The sequence below is a fragment of the Antedon mediterranea genome, chromosome 11 (genome assembly GCF_964355755.1).
Source record: "Antedon mediterranea chromosome 11, ecAntMedi1.1, whole genome shotgun sequence".
In the NCBI taxonomy this organism is placed as follows: domain Eukaryota; kingdom Metazoa; phylum Echinodermata; class Crinoidea; order Comatulida; family Antedonidae; genus Antedon; species Antedon mediterranea.
Window position 1 is genome coordinate 12,471,554 of NC_092680.1, and position 13,737 is coordinate 12,485,290.

A 13,737-nucleotide genomic window follows, 5' to 3' on the forward strand; every position below is an offset into this window, starting at 1 on the left:
TTTACCCCCCGGACAACTACCCCCCGGACAACCACCACCTGGACCACTACCCCCTTAGGACAACTACCCCTTTAGGACAACTACCCCCCGGACAAATACCCCCCGGACAACTACCCCCTTAGGACAACAACCCCCTTAGGACAACTACCCCCTGGACAACTACCCCCCGGACAATTACCCCCTAGGAACAATTACCCCCCGGACAATTACCCCCCGGACAATTACCACCCGGACAATTACCACCCAGAAAACTATCCCTTTAGAACACCCTAACCACCCAGACCATTCAACAACCTGACTCTGCAACTATTAATTAATAACTATATTTTAATTCGTTACTTTGACGAATTACTATTCATTATTGTAAACAAAAGTAAAAGATTGAACATAAATATAGCCTGGTGGTATAAACTGAAGATTGTCACACATGATCATAGGATAGGATTTTTGCGTCAGGACAATGCTTCGATAACCACTGGTCTTAAAAGAATTAATTTTTGTCTCAAATTTGTCATATATGTATTTTTGTACACTTGAAGAATAATATCACTTTTGATATTTGACCTCAATGTTCACTCACCGAATAAACGTCGATCTTTAAATAAATTCCCCTCAAATAAACGGTGAACATGTCACTCCCATGAAACATCATATGGAATAATCGGCGTCTATTTCCATTAGATTATACCCCCTCCCATTGAATAAACAACTTTCTTCCAATAAATGTCCACCTAAAAACCACCTAAACAATAAACAGCCCAGGCCGTTTTTTCAATAAATACGGTACTTTAAATCTAGCACATCTAGGGTCTAGCGTGCTGTTAAACAGAATAATCGGTTAAAAACGGGTGTTTCGAAACTAGAGACCCGAGACCAGAGACCAGAGACCCGAGACCCAATACGAAAAGGGAGACCTAAATATACGAAAAGGGAGACCCACGTACGAAAAGGGAGACCCCACTATACGAAAAGGGAGACCCCACTATACGAAAAGGGAGACCCTAATATACGAAAAGGGAGACCTAAATATACGAAAAGGGAGACCAAATATACGAAAAGGGAGACCCAAATATACGAAATGGGAGACCTAAATATACGAAAAGGGAGACCCACTATAAGAAAAGGGAGACCCCACTATACGAAAAGAGAGACCACACTATACGAAAAGGGAGACCCTAATATACGAAATATAGGTCTCCCTTTTCGTATTGGGTCTCGTGTCAGGTCTCTGGTCTCGGGTCTCTAGTTTCGAAACACCCGTTAAAAACAGATGATTTCATTTTTACAGAAACCGGTCCTATATATTTGTCTACTTTTGGATTGGGGGGGGGGGGGGTAGTTGGCCGGGGGGTAGTTGACCGGGGGGTAGTTGACCGGGGGTAGTTGACCGGGGGGTAGTTATCCTAAGGGGGTAGTTGTCCTAAGGGGGTGGTTGTCCGGGGGGTTGTTGTCCGGGGGGTTGTTATCCTAAGGGGGTAGTTGTCCTAAGGGGGTAGTTGTCCGGGGGGTAGTTGTCCGGGGGGTAGTTGTCCTAAGGGGGTAGTTGTCCGGGTGGTAAACATCCGGGGGGTAACTGTCTAGGGGGTAGGTGTCCTAGAACCATAAAATGTAATGTTATCTTTATAGAAAGTGCAAATGAATCATATTTATATGTTTTGGAATACAAATTTGTGTTTCAATTACCTGGAATTGTTTAAGTACCTGGAATTTATCTACCCGTATTTTATTTCTTTTATTTTAATGTTTTTATTTGCAAATCAATTGAACTTTTTAAAATTATTTACATTTAATTGTTTATCATTGGACATAGATAGAAAATTTAATACCTAGCTTTAGAAACACTTCTTCGTCAGAGTGAATAAATATATTAGGAGCCTAGTAGTGGTAAATAGGCCTATAATGTGTATGCCTATATAATAATCCATTACGTATGGTTTATTTCTAAGGGTAATAAAAGAGAATAGGTAGTATGGCATGTAATCAATAATCAATCAATCAATCAATATTTATTATAATCAATAATATTATACAAATAGTCGATCTGCATAAACTGAATACGGTACCAGTAGGCTTGAACATTATAGGAATTTAGGACTACGAGTATGTTTTTTTACTGAAAAAAAAACAATTATTGTTAATTATCTATTAATTTTAATAATTTAATAATACTGTAACTAATTATTATATTATGCTTGTAACACTCCGAACTTTTGTGCATTCATCGTAATTGTATATGCCCTGATTATGTAACGCCTAACATTATTGATAATATTAATTATAAGCCAATGAGTTCATTATTGGTAAGGTTATATCAAGGAAAAAATATCCGCGGGGAAGCCTACTTTACCCCCTTTCATTATACTATCCTTACAAAAAATGTTCTATCTATAGAAGTTTTAGAATTCTATGTTAATCTATAGAAACAGATAATTTCTATAGAAACGAATTTACAGATTCTACCCCTAGAGTTTTATAGAAATTGCAGAAGAATTGCTATAATTTATTCATAAATCATATATTGTTTGTCAACAACAATACTGTATACTGTAAAATTAGCATTATGACTTCAGACTTAACTGGGGTTTACCAAAGATAGGTAAGAGTTTTTATGGGTACGGGTGGGTTGGTTTGGGTACGGGTTGGTTTGGGTACGGGTTGGTTTGGGTACGAGATGACCACCATCCATTCATTCATGAAAGCGTCTACAGGCGCGCGTAAGCCTCCTCCTGATCCTAGCTCAGTGTTTACAGTCATGTCATGACAAAACTCACTCCAAATAAATGTATTAACAATTAAAAAGATCCAAAAACAGTATGAAAACATCATATTAATTTTTAACTTTGTATAATAAAGACAAAAAAGAAGTTTTTGTTTGTTTTTTGTGGCTTATTTTTACAATTTATTGCCGAAAACACCATTTTCATTGGGCTTTGCCATTGCGCTCCTCATGTTTCAGATTCGTCTATCCCTACTCGTCGTGAGAGGCGCCCTATCTCGAGCGGTTCTTTAATTTTTGAGCGAAGTGTAACATCTTCCTACTACACTATCTTTGGCCTACTGTAGAAAGTATCGTATCGCAGTTATGTAATCACTTCTTGTTGCTATACGCTTGGGTGCACACGGAACAAGATAATTTAACTGATTAATTATTCATGTTTATTTTGTGACGTTTCATGAGGGGTCCCCAACTTATGTACGAAAAAAAAATCGGGCCCGGGCAACACCCTTAATTTCATACTAAATTTTGTTTCTACCACTAAATTAAAATTGAGTCCCATTTCATCGCATACAATATCCATATTTATACGTTATAGAAGTCCAGTCTGGAGAGAATATTTGTAAATTGGCAGAATGCACAGCAGTCACCAATAGGCCTACTATACCGCGCACAGATAAGTGTAGATAAGTTTCTGAGCATGCGCAGAATGAATTTCTGATTGGCTAGTTGCTTGTGGTGCGCGCGTCATAAGAGCAGGGAGATGTATCTCTCTCCTGATGAGAGGTACGAACGGAGGCCAACACACACTGTGTTCGGAAAAAACCCATCATATGGGTCGTCGATTTGTTCATAATTATTGCGTTTTTCTATAATTTAAGGCCAAATCATAATTTTTGCGTATAGTTTTGTTTTTTTCGTGTAGTACCCTATTTATCTTCTCCGGACCCGGAACTTGAGTGGCTTAGTCATAAAGTAGTTACAGAGTTGCAGGGCATTTTATCACTGTTGAATGTTTTGATGTTAGCTTAATTGTTAAAATTGGTAACGCTGGCGCGAACGAATTTAACGACCTCCACAACCAAAATATTTCTTTGTAACAAAATTTATTTTAAATGAAGCGCTACAAAAATAATAACGTATCTTTGTTAAGCTTTACTATCAATCCATTTTCATTATCACGCAATCCATTTTTCAACAATATGGTAGTATAATAACATTTTGATTGAATAGTGAGGGATTAGTTACAGTGTTGACTTTGAATACACCATAGGAAATTTACTGAAAATCCAAAATGAACTTGTGTTATAATAGAAACAAAATTATTCAATCAAAGATCAAAGAAACGCTCTACTACACATGAGAAATACATGTCGGTTGATAAACTTCTGACGACGACGAAAATAACGACAATCAGCTAAATGTATTCGTGATTTTATTTCATCTCTGGCTTGTTACATTATCATGACACATTACCGGACTTCCCCCTCCTCTCGCAATGAACGGCAGTAGAGATCTTCCCTATCTAGGCTCGTGTATGTAGCCTACTACGTCATTCACAAATTACCCACGCATAGCAGTGTTACTAGCGCCATCACAGATTACGTACCTCTAATCATAGAGAAATAAGTTATATTTTTTCCATGCTCTAATGGAACAAGCATTCACACATGAACTTTGCGTCAAAAAAAAAATTCATCGACAAACGAAATATAGCCTATATTCATTCATTTTAAATATTAGGCATATTGCCCAGGCTAATAATCGATTTGTCCATAATTATTGCGTTTTGCCGGGGGTTTTCCATAATCTAAGGCTAATTTTTAGGCCAAATAATAATTGTGGGTATAGTTTTGTATTTCCGATGCGTGTAGTACCCTATTTATCTTCACTTCCGTACGTCCGTAAATATTAGGTCGAATTTCCGTAATGAATTTTACTTGCGAGAGTACCGTTTACGCAGCGGTGGCGCCAGGATTTTTCAGAAGCAGGGGCTACATTTCCCGACGAGGGGCGAAGCGAGCATCACTAGGCTGGAGACCAGGGGGAAGCCAAGGGCCCTCGGTGAAGCAACGCGTTCAAGCGTCATTTGAGGCCATTTTAATAAGATTTAGGGTAGCCACTTTTTCCATTGTTTTTATAATGCATAAAGAAAATACTGCTTGCAAAAACACGATGCGCGATGATGACTGTTTCAATCCATATTTTTCAATTTTAAAAAAAAGTTCAAAATATGCCTATATTTATCGGGTAAATTGTAGCTTAGAAAATTAATATACGCAAACGTAAAGCGTAGGGTACCCACAGGCGAAGAGGTGTGCCTATATTGTTTATCGCATAAGCGTATGCTGGTTGCTGTCTGGGGTTGCAAAAATGGTAAATGCGTGCCTTGGTCTGATCTGTAAGAAATTTTTGAAAAATAGAGCTGTTAGGTCCTCGGAAGTTGCAATTAATTCTATGAAACGAAATTACAAGTCTACAGAAACAGACAACCGTGGTTGGGATGGAGCTAAGAAGATTTAGAAAAATAGAGTTGGAGGTCCCGGAAATTGGACTTATTATACTTCAAAACAAGAAACAAAATATAGTCCCTATCATGGTTATGACTGAGATAAGACATTTTTGAAAATTAGAGCTGTTAGGTCCCGAAAAGTGCACTTATTATTATTCGAAATATGACCAGCCTTATGGTTGGGGCTGAGCTAAGAAAATGTTTAAAACTAGAGCTGCAGGTCTTCAAAAATTGCATCTCATACTATGGAAACATCGGGCCTAGAGGCTTAAAAAAAGTGGTCCGTTTTGCCTTTATTTTAGAGGAGGAGGTGGGGTGCGTCCGCAAGCGTAGAACCTTTTAGTCGGGGAAATCAGTTTATAGCCTACTTCCCAAGTGTATGCGTGCGTACGTCCATCTGGACTTCCGAGTGGTGAGAAGTTCATACAGGACATTGACAATTTAATAACTTAGCTATAATAAGATGTTGGCTAAGCGAAAATAGCATGTTTTTTTGTGTAGTAATGTATGAAATATATATTTTAAGTGCCCTATGGTACAGGGTTACTTGTAAATCCAAAAATTTGTGAACATACGAACAATTAACATAATTCGTTTTTCCTGTAGTGTAGCTTACGTCGACACAGTACACGACGTAACCGTCGGTAAACTTCGCCTGGAAAGTAACTACAATACACATTTTGGTCCCTGGATGGAACATGATATCACGCGTCTGGACCCAACGTTGAACGATTCGTACAAAGGGATACTTTAAAATTAGGACTTATAAGTACTTTCAGAAAGAGAAACACATAATAACAAATAAATAAATCCTTTAAATTGATGATTTTACAGATGTGTTTCTTTGTATACTGTAATGTAACTCCTCGAGCTCCCCATGCTCAATGTTTTTGTTTCTATGGAGCGCCAAAAGAGCAACAATAATAGTACAAGTATAAAAACAGAAAGAAAACGAAACAAAAAAACTTATCATGATTTTTAAATTAAAATTTATTTGCCAGTATTTATTTCTTCGTACTTGCATGATTATACTATTATCATTACAATTTTAATTTTACATTGTTCCATTCACACTGTAGATGGACTCCACAGGGTTTTCAGCCCTCTATATAATTTTTGCTCTTTTGACGTTCCATAGAAACAAAAACATTGAACATGGTGTAGGCCTACTGTACTGTAGGCTAGTCATTTTGTGTGCGAGAAAAACGTCTGTAAAATCACCAATTTAAAAATGTATTTGTTACTTTTTATGTGATTCTTTTTCATGAAAGTGCCAATTCTAAGGTGTGGTATTCAGAATAAATGTTTGGAGTTAAAATACAAGGCAGGTGCGAAAGATAAATATTTGTAATCTTAGGTCTGGGTCTTAGCTTTCGTGATCTTAGGTCTTAGGGGGTCTTAGCTTTCGTGGTCTTAGGTTTCGTGACACCCACTGTTTAATAGCTAGATCGCTGGCAATAACTAATGCATAGTGCATAATAGCCCTCTGATGTATTCACGGTCAATGGAACGTCGCGGTTTTCTAGGCGCTGAAGCTACGAAGTGAACGCGAACGATTTTTACTGTTATTATATTCCCCGACAAAAAGTACCCGTGTTCCCCGACGGGGGGGGGGGGGGGGCTAGGCTCCCCGACGAGGGGGCTAGAGCCCCCGTAGCTCCTCCCCCCCCCCCCGCTGGCGCCACCACTGTTTACGGCCATCTTGGGGTGTCATTTAACAATTTGCTTGCTCAAATACTCAGTGTCTACAGCCCTGGAGTCTTTGGGCAACTCTCTTAAAATAGTCCTGTGACCGCCCCTGAACACCTAATCATATCTTAATTTAATCTTAATAAGTTTTTTAAAAATAGAATACATTAATGTTATATTACTAACCAATAACTGTACTTTTATACTAGGCTAAAGTCGCTATAGCTATACACTTGAATTACCCCATGATAGTATAGTGTGGAAGCGTCCAACTTTTACGCAAAAAAGTAGCCATTCGCTTACCAAAGTCTGTTTGTGCAATCATTAGGGCTTAATTCGGTTGGCGGTACAAGAAGCTCGACTGGGGAATAAACCATAGGCCCTACATTAAATTCATGAAAGATACGGCGATGGATAAGTTATATGAATACATGGAGGAACGAGGAATTGAAGAAGAGTACATACAGACAATGAGGGATGAAAAGGTAAACAAAAAACAATGTCTATGCTTAAATCATGGGAATACCAAATATTATACTGTAATTATATTTGTCATTAAATATTGTATCCTCTATAAGATTAATATAGGCCTATAGTCCTATTCTGCATCTTTGTTGTATGAGGTTGAAACGTTCACACGGCGCCCAGTTGCGAATCCAGGGAGAGGGGGAATGTTTAAGTTTTTGTGAACCCCCTAATAAGCGGCGTAAAAAGGAGGTTTGTACTGTGAAATCTGTAATTTTCCCAAATATTTAAGTTTTTCACCCAATAAAAGGCAACCTTACAGCAATTTCAAATTTTGTTTCCATAAATGGTTTCCCTTATAGTTGTAGTGTTTATCTAATCAATATTAAAATTGATATATGTACATATACATGATTTATCCTAATCTGTTAAGAAAATTCATAATTTAACGTAGCACATACGGGTCGCTTGCATGCCACGATGTTTTACACAGTACGCACACATTTTAAAAGGTTTATTGTTTAGATCAATCATTGGTATGCCTAATTAAATATATTGAAACGTTCACTCGACCCCTTAATGTGACTATGTAATGCATGATGTTAATCAACTTTTGTTTTTTGCAGATTTATTCAGTAGTTATAGTAGTCATGACTGACGAAGACCTTTCGAAATTTATTCCTCTCCTTGGGGACAGAATTGCTGTACGCGAATTTTGCAAAGACAAAAAACGCAAAGGTAAAAGTAAAAAAAAAACAGTTCTACAAAAACTCAAACAAAAATTGAACAAGAGAAGGGACGATGAAGAGGACGTGGAAGAGGACGGAAATCTTTGGGATACGCGCTCAAGCACGCTGTTGGGGAACAAAAATGCCCAAAAACAAATCGGAAAATCGATATAGGGTGGTTGGACTACGACGCTGAATCAAAATGCTTCAAACAAGTTCGCAAACAAAAAGGAGGAGGAACAAGACAGCTAATAGTTCAAAAGTCCACAAATTATAATGAACTTTTAGAAATTGCCACTAACTAGCGAATTCAACTGCAAGCTATGTGATTTTCGACAACATCCCTTGAAAAAAGACATGAGCGTTGGGGAGCTGTATGCTGAATGCAAAATGGCAGTTCTAAGGTTCTACCTTCAAACCACTCCAGTTGGCAGAAAAGATGAAGCCGTAAAACGAAAGAGAAGTGGCGAGTCATCTGATGACCGGTATGGTGTACCCTAAATCAGATGATTTCAGATGAAGGGGATTCTGCTGTAATTTTGTTTCTTTTCAATTTCAATTTTTTCGTTTCTGTCGTATTTATATGGTGTTGATTTTTTTTTTTTGTAATACAGTATCACGAACTTGTGTAAAAACAATCAATATTGATTGAACGAGTTGTACTACACATCAGTCTCGTGTCTAAATAAAGTTTATATATATATGACGACGACGGGGATAATGATGTACCGTTGGTAGCAATAGACCATCCAACACGCCCACTTGTACAGCCCGACACACCAACCGTATCGTTTAAGGTATGTAATATTTAAAATTGTAATTGGAACCCACAAGTAATAATTATGCATTGTATAATTGTGGTACAACTCAATGATATACTAGTGTGATTCATTTTTGTTAATTAACAGAAGACCGAGTCCATCTTTTCTGGTAGTAAATATAACCTTGTTACAGAAAGGTGAAATAACTCATCGTGCACTTATAATACAATATTCATAAAGTAAACTCCAGCATTATAATGAATTGCTCCATTTTCCGAATCTTCAGAATGATGAATCGAGGTAGCATACATAGACGTGACAGGGCTACCATTACGATAGTAGTAATCAACTATTTGTTTAAAAACAAAAATACAAGTTTATGTACCATGGTTAGATTTAAAGGCAAATTGTCTGTCATCAGAAGTTATAGTATCACCAGATAATTCGATAAGAACATGTTCTAAAACCTTAGATAATACACAGGCTAGGGCCTCGGCACCCAAAATCTTCTTACTATGGCAAACTCAGGCCAAATGCTTAAATTCATTAATGAATCTCTACTATTAAAATCACAACTTATCTTAAACGAAGAACAATCATCCCTTTTACTTGGAAGAGATCCAACTGTTGCTTCAATTGAATTTGACTTTGACTTTGACTTTGTTGCTTTGAATTGACTTTGTTCGCAGATGGTTCTTAACATCTTCTACTGTTGTACTCGGGTCCATATATACAGTGGTGTAACAGGCGGGGGTGGGTTCCAGATACGGCGGGTTCCAGATACCCCCTGACGGATGTTGAACCGTGCTAAACAAGCCTTCGCACTTGGCTGGGGTACTGGCCGGAATGCAATTGTAGACAAAAAATCTAGTTAATGACAAGGGCGTATCCCTCATACTTTTTGGTTTGGACGTTGTTGGTTACTTTTTGTATTTTTTTGTATCTTTGGTTTCGTATGCCCAGTGCATACGCACGTAGGTATGCATGTGTGTATTTTATTGTTACAGTAACATTTTGAGCAATATTTATTTTAAACAATATATACTGGTTGCGCTTTTCTGATAATTCTTATTGTGCACTTTGAATTATATAGACTACTAATGAAAGCAGTTTGCGAACAGTTGGGAGTGCTGGAAGGAGAAGTGGGGAAACAAAATTTTACCCATAACATAGAGCTATTAGAGCAACGCAAATATGCTATGGCTGGTAGTTTCGTTGCATGGAGTCTATTGCATGGAGGTCCGGGCTTACCAACTTTGCAACCAGAGCTTTTCAAGCTAATGTGTGGGTTAAAGTCAAATGGATTTTCGGACGTTAATAGTGTGTGTGACATAGATGTCCGAGGCAAGATAGCAAAGGCAAGTGATTTTCGTTTACCATTCTAACATCAAATAACTTATGGGAATATGTGTTATGTTAAAATATTCTATACGTTACCTACCGGACTTTTTATTTATAACATTTTTAAATGGGACAAGAAATGTTATTAATTTAACTTTTACTATTAAAATAGCAAAAGGTAAATTAATACAATTTTTGTTTTACATTTTTTTTAACATAAATTTTGGTTATTTACGGTCTGATTATTTTTTAAAACACGTAGGCCTACAGTAACCACAATCAACTTATTTAACCCAAACCTAATAGGCCTATAATACACGCGGCAAAACGTGTAGACCTACATTGTCTTTTATCACACGTTTAGGCCTAATAGGCTTACGATGAATTTGTATTTAATTTTTGTATATTTGTAAAGTATTTGATTACAGTATCTTTATATCCAGATTGCAAATGCCAAACGACGGATGAGTACCGTACTATTTCACATGAATTATCGGATTGGGCGGCAGATCAAGAGTCAAGACGTTGTATAACTCAGATTTCAATCAAAAACAACAAGTCGTGTCAAGTCTGTTGAAGCATTTTTTGTTTTACAGGTAACGTAACAGGCCTAATTGATAGTATATTGTAAGCACATGGTTATTCAGTGTTAGATGCGGGTAAACTAGATATAGATATTACACTGGCAAATAGGCCTCCATGGGTTACGTCATGTAAACAATTAGTTACTAGCCCTTTTTAATCCAATAAATAGTACGGTATCATTAGGCCTATGCATATTTCCTTAAGGAAAATCACAAGGGGTTATGTCTAGTTCAGGACAGGAGAAACATTTTGGCATTAGGATTTAAAAGCATCGTGAAGGAAAATCCATCGAAATCCATCCAAATGAAATTCTCCTTTGATTTTTATTTGTCGGTTGACGGCTGCTCTGGGTGATTCTTCTGTAAAATTGCTGAACTTTAAATCAAGGCTTGGAATTATTGTACAGGTCGTATGAATGTGAACACATTTTATTTGTTAATTGTGATTATAATTTACATGGTGCATTCATTTTCTCCTAATCTAGAACACAGTGAAATCCGACAGTTCACTGAAGGATTGGGAGTACTTTGGGAAAAAGTAAGAGATTACCCAAACCAATTTGTCCCACTTTTTACTCTGGAGGGGAAAGGACTGACACGGCAAGTACTAAAGACACTAATGACAGTTGAATATTCAGAGGCAGGCTCCAATTTACGAAGTCTGGAGGTTTTTTTACAAGAGTCGGAAGGTATTGTACAGTATTTAAACTATTTATATCTTTATTTTAATGTAAACTAAATTAAACTCTATAGATGGGCCAGTAGCGTTACATGCAGGGGGAGGGAGAGGGGGTGTTGAGATACCCCCACACCTGGCGGATTTTATACACGGCTGACAAATCCTTCGGGCTGAGAATGAATATCCAAAGTAAAATTAGATACCCCCAAACAGGGCTCGAAACGAAACGATACAATACCGTATTTCCTTACAGTTATATAATATAGCCCTTCGAGAAAGAAACAATTAGGTTGTGTGTATTCACGAACAAACTTTACCTTGAAGAACTATACCGCTATACCCTATATTTGTAATTCCTTGTACCAAAACGAAAGTATGCTAATAAGAGCGATGAAAGGGTAAATGGTAGACGAAAAAAGTATACATTTTTTATTTCATAATGTTTAACATTTTTATTTTTATGCATTTTAGATAAAAAAGACCAAGACATCCCTTGGAGACTTCCTAACATTTGTTACTGGTACTGACTCAATTCCCCCTCTTGGTTTTAGCAACCAGATACATATAATTTTTTTTAGTAAGGAGCGAAAGATGAGAGGTTACCCGACAGCCAGTACATGTGGGTTGGATTTACACCTCCCCCGTGGATATGACGATCCATTGGAATTCACAACTCTAATGGAGGAAGCCATCATAAATGGCAAGAGTTTTGGATAACTTTAAAGATGTATTGTCCCCCAAAATCATGAAGAATAAAGATTTTTTAAATCGGACTTTGAATAGGCCATTTTGCAGTTTTAATGAAGTTGTTTCCATAAGAAAAAAAACGAGGAAAAAAAATTATTTCACCTATAGAAAGACAAAACAGTTAAACAGTTAAATTACCCCAAAACTCATTGTCTTCCAGCCAATTCGACCATTTATTTGCTTTAAATTACAGTTTTCTTAGGTAAATAATTTTTTTTCAGACCCATTTTTGTGTGAAAGTGAATAACTATTATGTGACATTAAAATAACATATTCAACAAAACAATTAAAAAAAAAAAATTTCAGGGGGACAATAGCCTATATCTTTAAATTATGATCAAGTTTTAGTAGCCAACAGTTTTGTAATTGTTTCAGAAATAAAATACTGTTATATTAAAGTTTCAATAAACAAAATGTTGTTGTTAAATTACATCTGTTTTACTGTATTGTACAGCTACATAACACAATTCTGTCTGATCATCACAAACTGAACATAATACTATAAATATAATTGTTTATATTGTATTCATTACATGTGTTCGTTGCAATTGTTCTAACTTTGTATTGGAAATAATATCACAGTGACAATTAATTAATTAAAAAAAACGATTTATAACGTGATAATGTGATATCACGTGCTTGCTGTGGCATTTGATCAGCTGACGTCAAGAAACATATTTCTAAGACTGCTGTAGGCCTAATAATAATAACTTTATTGTTTCTCTTTTATAGCAGAGGCACAATTCTCAGATGTGCAACAACAAAAAAAAAAAATAAATATGAACTTATCTTACTACACAATCAAATACAAACATTATAAATTATTACAATAAAAAGTATATACACATTAGGTTATAAAAATACATTCAATACATTTGAGCGAAAAGTAAAAGATTGTTTTATGGACGGATATTATAAATTTTGTTGCGTTCTTTCCATGCAGTTGTTAAAAATAATTTACAATATTTGTCAAAGATGTTACTTGCTAATACATAGTTAATATTGTTTATACATTGGATTTGATATTCTTCATGAATTTCTAGGTCGTCAAAAAAAAGGTGATATTTAAGTTCAGGTGAGCTTGACATGAATAAGTCCCATATTTTATGCAAATCATTGTTGTATAGATCTTCCTTAAGTTGTTTAAATATTGAGTTTCTAATATTAACTAATCTAGTACAATTGAATACAAAATGATAAATTGTTTCTTTTTCACCACAATTACATAACAAACATGATCCTAACTTTTGTGGTGACCAAGCTTCCTTTCTTCCTTCGAGTGGTAATGAGTTAGAACGAGCTTTAAATTTTAGACTTGATGCATGGTAGCTACGTTTTTCCAATAAGTATTTTTCCATTTTAGGTTCATTTTTATATCTTTGTAATTTGTTAAGGATGATTTAGTTTGAGCCTTGTTAAACCATGTTATGTTATCTTCTATAATATTTTTTTCTTTAAAACCATTAAGCCACTTATTACAATAATCAATATTGAAAAACATTTGCAAATCAAATT

General features: G+C 36.1%; 1 long non-coding RNA gene across 1 annotated transcript; it reads left to right on the forward strand.

Annotated features, from left to right (window-relative positions):
* The first annotated feature begins 10,177 nt into the window (after positions 1-10,177).
* On the forward strand, positions 10,178-12,572 carry LOC140062680 (uncharacterized). The gene is made up of 4 exons (XR_011847517.1): positions 10,178-10,229; positions 10,656-10,808; positions 11,282-11,485; positions 11,947-12,572. It is a non-coding gene; the product is annotated as an uncharacterized lncRNA (long non-coding RNA).
* Positions 12,573-13,737: the final 1,165 nt, after the last annotated feature.